Source organism: Pyxicephalus adspersus, chromosome 7 (genome assembly GCF_032062135.1).
Source record: "Pyxicephalus adspersus chromosome 7, UCB_Pads_2.0, whole genome shotgun sequence".
Taxonomy (NCBI): Eukaryota; Metazoa; Chordata; class Amphibia; order Anura; family Pyxicephalidae; genus Pyxicephalus; species Pyxicephalus adspersus.
Window position 1 is genome coordinate 2,607,976 of NC_092864.1, and position 9,476 is coordinate 2,617,451.

At 41.2% G+C, this 9,476-nt stretch overlaps 1 long non-coding RNA gene across 1 annotated transcript; it reads left to right on the forward strand.

The window, feature by feature from the left end:
- The first annotated feature begins 5,347 nt into the window (after window positions 1–5,347).
- LOC140334819 (uncharacterized) lies at window positions 5,348–9,035 on the forward strand. Its single transcript, XR_011921622.1, has 2 exons — window positions 5,348–5,601; window positions 7,251–9,035. It is a non-coding gene; the product is annotated as an uncharacterized lncRNA (long non-coding RNA).
- The last annotated feature ends 441 nt before the right edge of the window (window positions 9,036–9,476 follow it).

A 9,476-nucleotide genomic window follows, 5' to 3' on the forward strand; every position in this document is an offset into this window, starting at 1 on the left:
ATTTTTGTTCCAGAATTGCAGTGTTTGTGCTAAACGGAAATTTTCGGTGGCAATCTGCTCCAGAGACAGTGAGGAAAATTACAGATGGCTACAAAATCTTCTGAAGGAAATGTTTCTCGATTTAGGAATGGAGGTCCATCCTCTCTACATATCCAACAATCCTAACACGTTTACCAAAGACAGCCCCGGCCATGACTTTGTCATCCTGTATCACACCAAGAAACGGGGTAGAATAAATATCACCAATGTCACTGATTCATTGTATGACAAGGAGCTGAAATATCTTCATGATCAGCTGGGTACGTTTTGTGTTCTGATAAAGTTTTAAAATATTCATTAAGGAGAACTTCAATGCTTACTAATTATTTAGGATGGGAGTTTGTGGCCAACAGAGCAACAAGCAGAACTTTAGATTGATCAGTATTAGACCTCCTCTACCATCGCGAATACATTTATATTACTTGAGGGAGTTGTAGCGATTCCAGCAGAATTAATACCAAACTCAAAGTTCCTTCTAGACAAAGTAGTTCAAAGAACTGGATCCATTGGCTAAATAAGCATGATTATTCACTTGCTTAGAGAATATTCACTCACTTTGACACAACTACTGAGCACCATTGTAGGTTTAGGTATGCGATTCTCATTAAAAAATGTTTTCTTTATTTAAAAGGTAGAAAAAAAGTTGCAGTTGTGATAGATGATCTGGAAGAGAGCAATGACAACGAGATGAGGCGAATTCTATCGGGACAAGAAGACCTGCAGAAGCACGCGTGCAATGTCTTCCTCTTCTCCGAGGCCGATAAATGTCATATCGAGGGACGGGAAACAGTCAACGAAGAAGTAGCACAAAAACTCAAAGAATTAAAACAGCATATTAAAAGAGGTAATGTGCTATAGTTTTATATGTAAAGTCCATTCTATATAAACTATGAAACCCAAAGATTTTGGAGGCCGGACCATCACACCTGTATGAGCTTCACATTTCCCAATCATGGCCATTCGACGTCAACCCACCAAAAGCATTTGTGAGGTCAGCTACTAATGTTGGATGAGAAGATCTGCTTCACCATTCCAAAGGTGTTTAGTAGGGTTGAGGTCAGGGCTCTGTGTGGGACACTTGAATTCCCCCACACAAAACTGATGACCCCAAGTCTTAAGGAGCTGGCTTTGTACCCCGGGGTACAGTCATGGGGAAACAGGAAAAGTCTTCACCAAACTGTGACCACAAATCTGGAAGAGCCCAATTGTCTGCAATGTCTTTGTATGATGGACGATTACCAGAAAAGTTCACTGGGGGCACTTAAACTTTGCCACGATTGAGTGAATACTTTCATATATGGTTACTCTTTACTGGCATTGGGATTGGTTATGATATGAATCATCCATTCATCTGACCGAACCCTCACCTAGGTAACACCTCAATTCATCCAGGTTGACCAAAGAAAACATCTGCTCACCACCAATAGTTAAAGGGAACCATCCATTCTTCTGGCTGATCCCTCCCCAGTTTGTTAGGTAACACCTCACCCTAGAAAATACCTGTCCACCAATAATAGTTATTGGGAATCATTAATTCTTCTTACTGAATCATTGCCCAGGTAACACCTTCCTTCACCCAGGTGGACCTGTGAAAACATATAACCACCAATGACTGGCTTAGTTCAGTCTACTTGTTACTTTCAACATACAATACATTACATATCATTTGTCCTCGAGAATATCTTTTATTTATGTGAAAGAAATTGTGAATTTCCCCAGAAGTCTGGCAAATTGATCTTTTCTAACAAATAATATCAACATCAAAGTTGGAAAATTTAAACGTTTTTTTTAGGCCCTGGTCAATTATTGTATAGTGTGAATATTCAATTATATTAAATAACTTATTTTTGAAGTTTAACAACAACATAGCTATGTTATAACATATATCAGTGATTTAGGTAGAAATATATACAACAATATCCCAATATTTAACTAGAATGTAAATCCATCTCCCCCCAACACGTTTCACAGTAAAAAAGACACTTCCTCAGGAGCATATTGTAAACAGAGGGAACAGGCTTATTAGCTATAAAGTATCACAAGTCAAATCTGTCTCATCGAATTGTCATCAACAAGAGCTGACCCATAGAAACAAAAAGAATGGGAGAGCCAGAGCAACCCACAAAACCATCAGAAAGCCCTCTATTGGTCACTCTCACTTTCCTAGCATGGCGGCATCCCTGCCTGGAGAGAAAAGTGGCTTCAGGTGCAAATAATAGAAACCCCTCTAGAAGGCGCTCACCATCTCCCCCAGACAGAAGGAATGTTAGAGGTTTGGTGTTCACCTAGTAGAATTTGTTGTTCTTGTCACAATGGAAGGGTTTATGTCTGAATTTTATTTGTTTTAATTTTATTTTCAGGCAAAAAAGAGAAGATCAATAAAGATAAGAAAAATCAAGGTAAATGGACGCTAAAATGCTTGGGTCACTACATGGAGACGTATAGATAGACACATAGATTGAGAGGGGTACAGATGGCCTGAGTCTGGATTTACAGGGTGAGAAGGGTGAGAATTCCTGACAATGTCTAATTACTGTCTGTGCTATCTTCTTCCAGTGACCCCAGCGCGGGTATCTGTGTCAGCTGAGGACAAATACCAATGATTGGGACCCCACATGTGCTTCACATTGTCTACATAATGATAGGAATGAACCCCAAATGTGGTCACCTGATTGGATGATTGTGGTGATCACATGATTGAACCCCCCAGATCCAGTCCTGGTGGCATAGGTACCTGTCAACCCCCCCCCCCCTTCATTGGACATTCCCATCCACTGTCAGAACATGGGATCATCAAAATCTCATTGCATTGGAGCTTAAAGAGGACCTATAAGGACAGATACATGTACTGTGACTCTGTAAATCCCATTCACCTCTGTATAGAAATTTCACCTTAAGCTACTGATCTCTGCAATCAAAGGGAATGTTATTACAAGAGCTCCCCCTTCTGGTTGGATAGAAGATTACAAATATTTATATGAAATGTTTCATATTGATAATGTATCTACAGACAGAATAAAATGTACACTTTCCATAAATGATAACACTCAGTGCCCAAAACAATAAGTGGACAGAGGAGAAGCAGGAAAAGGAGCTAATCAGTCCCACAATGCAAGCAGCATGCTGATAGGAGGAGAGAGCAAAGTGACTGAAAGAAAACTTCATTATTCTTCTGATTCTCCTTCCATTGTCCAATCACAAGTTGGAGGAGGGACAACACCTGCAATGCTGCTGAACTGCAGCAAAGAGAAATCAGAGATGATGTTCAGCTTTGGGTCTGTGTCAAAATTTAACCCAAACATTGGCTAATCAGCCAAAAGTTAACAGGGCACTGAAGAACGATGGGAACGAGGTTTGTTTTATTTTGTGCAATTATCATCTGCTGGCTGGATTGGCTGTCAAATAGAATTGAGCTATGGAATTATTTTGAACATTGGGGCCAATTCATGTGAACCAAACAGAGGCAAAATCCACCGACACTGCTCAGATCTGAAAGACAGAAATACAAATCTTTTGGTAGGTGGGCCGCACTCCCCAGATCAGCAAGGATTTAGAAATGCAGAAGTTGCTCAGGTCTATGAAGAGTATACAGGAACTGAAGGGGTTAACCAAGCGGCTGCTCAGTGTTTGCTGGCAGTGTACAGGAGCTCCCCCTACTGGTGTTGGGGCTCATAACAACAAAGTGTGGGTGAATTGTTACTTTGTTTCACTTTGTCATTTAGGTTCCATAACTGGGAGGCTCTGCGTTTCCTCCACCTGCTCAGCAGGCACGACTGGTTCTGTCTGTGGCACCGCAGCGTTGTCCCTATCATTACCAGGAGCAGCAAAGAGAAAAAATACAAAGTGAAAGCGAAAGTAGCAGAGCAAAGTACCCCACCCCATGTGAAGATGCAATCTGGATCAATACATTGATAGGATGTTGGCAAAGTGATTTGACCCACAATCCTTGTTTTTGCTCTCCCATTTTGTATATATTAGGTGAATGTGGTTTGCATTCACATATTTTTTCACTGGTACAACAAACTGGATCTTTTCTCAGAAATGCTTCTGACGAGGTTCTGATGACTTTTCATGACTTTTCTCCATTGAAAACTTGGGAAATATTTATTTTCAGACTCTTGTTGTGATAATGAATATTTGGGGCAATAAAATAAGGACCTTAGGGGGAGGTTGTGACCCCTGCTAGGTATCCCATCTAGCCTTGTCACTGGGCAGGATGTCTTCCATGTAGTTTCATCATTCGCTGGGCTTTCTGTTGTCTTCTCCCGGCCTTCATGTTGTAGGTGGTGGTCTGGCCAGGACTTTTCCAGCAAATGCAAACAAGAATTCCAAATGTTCATTAGTTTTACAGTTAGAAAGGGTAAGGATTATGTCTTCATCATTTCTTATCACAGTCCCCACACACCCAACACCCCAACCGAGGGATATGAAGGAACATGACCCTGCTTGTGCCTAAAAGACCCATCACCATCCCTGCACCCTTGTATGTGAAAGGTGGGGGCTCCATAGCCTGACCTTGGACAGGTGAGGTCAGGAGATGGTGGAGGAGGACCTGGACCCTGTCCCCTGTCATATGACATCTCACATCATAATACCAAGAGCTACAAAAGAAGGTGATGATGAAGTGAAAATGATTGCCCCAACAAAATGTGCCTTAAAGGAACACCAACCTTTCCCCATGCCCACCAATCACACTTTGGACCACTTTAGTCCACAGATATCTGTTCCATGGAAGGGTCACTTGGTCGTAGTCATCTTCAAACCAAAGGTTCTTTAGCCCCCTGCCCACAGTAATATGAATTGTGAAGAGCACATGATATTCACTAACATGACTTAAAACCCAACTCCCAACCTAAAGTCCTCTGCCAAGGTTTTTTGCAATGATTAATTTGCACCCCCCAGGTATCTCTACCCCATCACAAGATGTCCTCAGTCTTTTGGGTTGACAAGAGGTATTCTCTTCGAGGACATACTGTGAATGCCATGGGTATTCATGGGCTTGATACCCCTGTAATGAGTAGAAAGCCATCATTAGAGAGCCCAATCATAGGAAGCAGATCAGAAAGGGGGGAGAACCCTCTCATGTTACATGGCCAACCTAGATACTTCTAGAACCGACAGGTACCCACCAGAATGTTTGATAGACACCAAAGCTTCTATCATGGCTTGGCCATGGTGACAGTACAGCGGACTGGTTTGTGAATTTCGAAGAATAAATAGTGGTGAAGGTGTACACATATAATTCAAACAATTAAAAAAAACGCATTTAAAGAAAAATAATTTAATGATTTCTCCTTCTACAGAACGTAGCAATTTGCTCAAGAGACAGTGAAGTGAATTATAAATGGCTGATAGACTTTCTGGAAAAAAGAATGTGTAAGAAAACAAAGATCAACGCCGATCCCGTGCATATCGCCAATGATCTCCATAAGTTCCGGCAGTCACTCGGCAAATATAACTTTGCCATCCTGTATCATACTAGGAAGCGTGGGAGGATCAATATCACCAACGTCACCGACTCACTCTATGACCAGGAGCTGAGATGTCTTCATGACAAGTTCAGTAAGTAATAGGCCTTCATCTGTATGGTGATGGAGATCTCTGCTGCTTGTAAACCAAATAGTTGTCCTTGGAAAGTCATCTATTGAATGGTGACCTGACCACTTATGACTGCCGAGCTGATGACTGTAGACCTAATGACTTGGGATTCTATTACTTGGGGCCAGATGACTTGGTACCTTATGATTGGGAATCCAATGTCTGGTGTCTGATATCTGAAGATTTGGATGACTGGGGACCCAATAACTGTGGATCTGATAACCAAGGATCTGATTGCTGGTGACCTATTGACTAGAGATCTGGTGACCGGGGACCAAATGACTGGGAATCTAGTGACTAGGTATGAGGGAGCATATTTTTTAAATTCGGTCTTGCAGTGTTCTCGCTTACTAAACATGTAGGCGAGAACGCCCTTTGTAAATTGGGCCCGTGAGACCAAATTTTTGGAACCTGCAAGACCAATAAGGGGAGCTCCCCTAATTGTTCTTGCAGCCCTTTACTAGTTGTATATGTTCTTGGATAGAGTTTTCCTATCCAAGTACACAGGAGTCCTGTGTTCCTGGATAGAGAAACTCTACACACATACTACAAGGCGGCAACAGTAATCAGGGAAGCGGAGCAGCTCCACTCACACTCTGATTGCTGTTGCAGTCTGAGAGGAGGAGTAACATGGTTGCACTTATGAATGGAGCCGTGAGAATCCTCCGCTCTGAGAGATCATCGGGAACTACAGGTTAGAATGAAGGCCTGTCCTCATTCTGACCTGTAGTTCGCGAAGATCGCTCCCGGACAGGAGGTTTATAGCGGCTATATTTATGAATTCAGCAGTGATAATCTTCCTATCGTGATTTCCAATGGTTTCGGGAAATTTAGCAGAAATATTGCGGAACAATTGGAACTTAGAGGAAATTTTTGCGAGAATGTCGGAGGCATTCTCACTCATCCCTACTAGTGACCTGATTTCTGGGGGTCTGATGATTGGGGACTTAATAACTAGTACCTGAATATTGGGGATCTGATGATTGGGAACCCAATGACTGGTGATCTGATTAGTGGGGATCTGATGATTGAGAATCTGATGATTGGGGATCTGATGATTGTGATCTAATGAGTGGTGACCTGATTTCTGGGGGTCTAAAAATTGGAGACTTAATAACTAGTACCTGATTATTGGGGATCTGATGATTGGGAACCCAATGACTGGTCATCTGATGAGTGGTGACCTGATTTCTGGGGGTCTGATGATTGGGGACTTAATAACTAGTACCTGTTTATTGGGGATCTGATGATTGGAACCCAATGACTGGTCATCTGATGAGTGGTGACCTGATTTCTGGGAGTCTGATGATTGGGGACTTAATAACTAGTATCTGATTACTTGGTATCCGATGACTAGTGTCAGATGAGTGGGAATTTGATGACTGGGAACCCAATAACTGGGAATCTGAAGACTGGGCCCCTATGACAAGGAATATGATGATTAGTGCCTGATGAGAGGGCATCTGACAACTGGTGTAGTCATAGGAAAGGTAGAGGAAGCACAGATTAGAGAATAGATGATTTGGGGACATAGGACAATACTAACAGGTGAGCATGCACAGCCCTTACAATGTACCCCGAATGAAGGTAACGGTATATTTCTTCCCATGCAGAGAAGAAGGTTATTGTGGTGATTGATGATCTGGAGAAAAGTGATGATGGTGAGAAGGCCAGAATTCTTGAAGGACAACGCGACCTGCAGACATTTGCCCACAAATTATTCCTTTTCAATGAGCAAGAACAAATATTCACTGAAAATAACCTAAAGTAAATTGAAGACAAAGAAGTGCAGAGCAAGATGAAAGAATTGAAGAAGTGCATTAAAGGAAACGGTGAGTGAAATCTTTCTACAATCCTAAAGGAAGGTCTCCTGACTCTTCTCTACTGCAGGTAAAATCCAACTCTAATTTATGTGACTGCAGAATGAAGGAGCAGCAGAGCCCCAATGACATCATCTCTCCTATTAACATGCAGTTTGTAGGAACACGTGTACTGCAGCACAACTTATTGGTTTCTATTGCTAAGTGTGGGCTGTATATGGGATTACAGAAGGTTGGCACCAAGTCAAATTGAGGCACTAACTTACCTTTTCACTGCGTTATATTAATTGCTATTCTTCATGAGTGTGCTCAGTGTTCAGTTTTAGGGTCCTATTAGGTGACAATTCCTCAAGATCCTTACACAAGGACAAGAAATTTGTGATTTGATTCCCAATGTACTGACCTTATTGGTAGATGCCAGTGACAGCGTGGTACCACCTAAGCTAATAGGTGAATGGCGCCATGATAGCTCCCTGTGTTGTGAATAGCAACTCGCTATTGATATGATTAGAGATACCCCGAAGCTCAATATTTCTTTAAAACACCCAGTTAGCATATTAAACTCACTTTCACACATGATGAATGTAACACATTGCTTCTCTTTTCTGCAGGATCGGTGAAAGAAATGTCTTGTATTTCCTGAGATGCTGGAATGGATTTATATTCCTGTCAATCACCCTCTACAACCCCTATTACACTTGGTGCCCCTGAATGTGGAAATTGGGGAACATTGACCCATTTTATGAGCAAGATTCTATTTATTAAAATCTCTGGTTTTCACTCATTTTTAACAGCAATCACCCAGAAAACAAGGTTCACCTATATGCTATTTTATGTTTTTTTAACAGATAGTTTTTTCACATAATTGTAATTCTTGAATCAATGAAAGTAGTTCACCTATTTTTCGCCTTCTGATATTTCGCCTTTTCCCTGATATTAAGGCCTGAAATGGATTGTGGTTCCCTGAATATTGAAATCCGAGTGTCAGGGTAGAATCTGGGGAGCAGTGAATGTGTGAGCCCCCCATCTCTAACCATACCAGGTCTGTGTATCCCCTCCTCCTCACAACCAAAAGGTTCTACGTCATGTGTACTCATACATACTGCATACCCATACCCGACCCATTGGAAGTGGGGGAAGGGAATGTTGCTTTGCCAAAAGGATATGCCATGGTTGGCACGAAGGTGTAAATTATATATTAATTATATATTTTATTATATCTGTTTAACAAGTGCAGACATATTCCTTCTCCCCTCTTTACTTATTCCCTTCTTTTGCCTCCTCCCTCTTTACTACCTCTCTGGCCATCCCACTCTCCTCTCGCTCTTCATTCTCTCCTTCCCCTCTTCCTTCTTTCTTCCCATTCCCCCCCACCATTACTTTATCTCTCCCCTCTCTTTTTCTATCTCCTCTCCAATTCTGTATGGTATATTTTACACAATGATGCCCCGTACATTTTTGTGCATTGTTACTGTATTATGTTCACATATAATTGCAGCCAGTATTGTTTTGTTTCTCCAAAATTCTCCAAACCTTTAATAAAGTGTAATAAAATAATAAAGTGTACATAAACCGTAACTATGAGTGTATCTTGTCTACTCCAATCTAATCTGTTATAAATAAAATTGAAAACATTTTCTTATTCTTCTATCAGTTTATTAATTGCAAACATCAATTTATTAGAGCGATTAGGCAGGTGAGTTTTGTTACAGACTTGGCTTTGCCCGTCCCTACTAAAATAAAAAGCCCAATCTGCTCGTAATTTTGTAATGTGGAACCTTCTCTGCGTGTGTCCCCTCGTCATGTCATCCATACTTGATTGTTGTGCCTTTAATGTATTGAAATGATCACTGGGTTAAACTCTTATCTGTGATAGTTATAACCTGCCGTGAAACGCGTTGAGGATTTTAACTTTCTCCGCCCGTTTAAGACTACAATATAATATGGAATAGTGTATTCAATTAACTTCTTTATGAGAGTGGATGCAAAGTTTTTGGATACAGATGTACCAACATTATT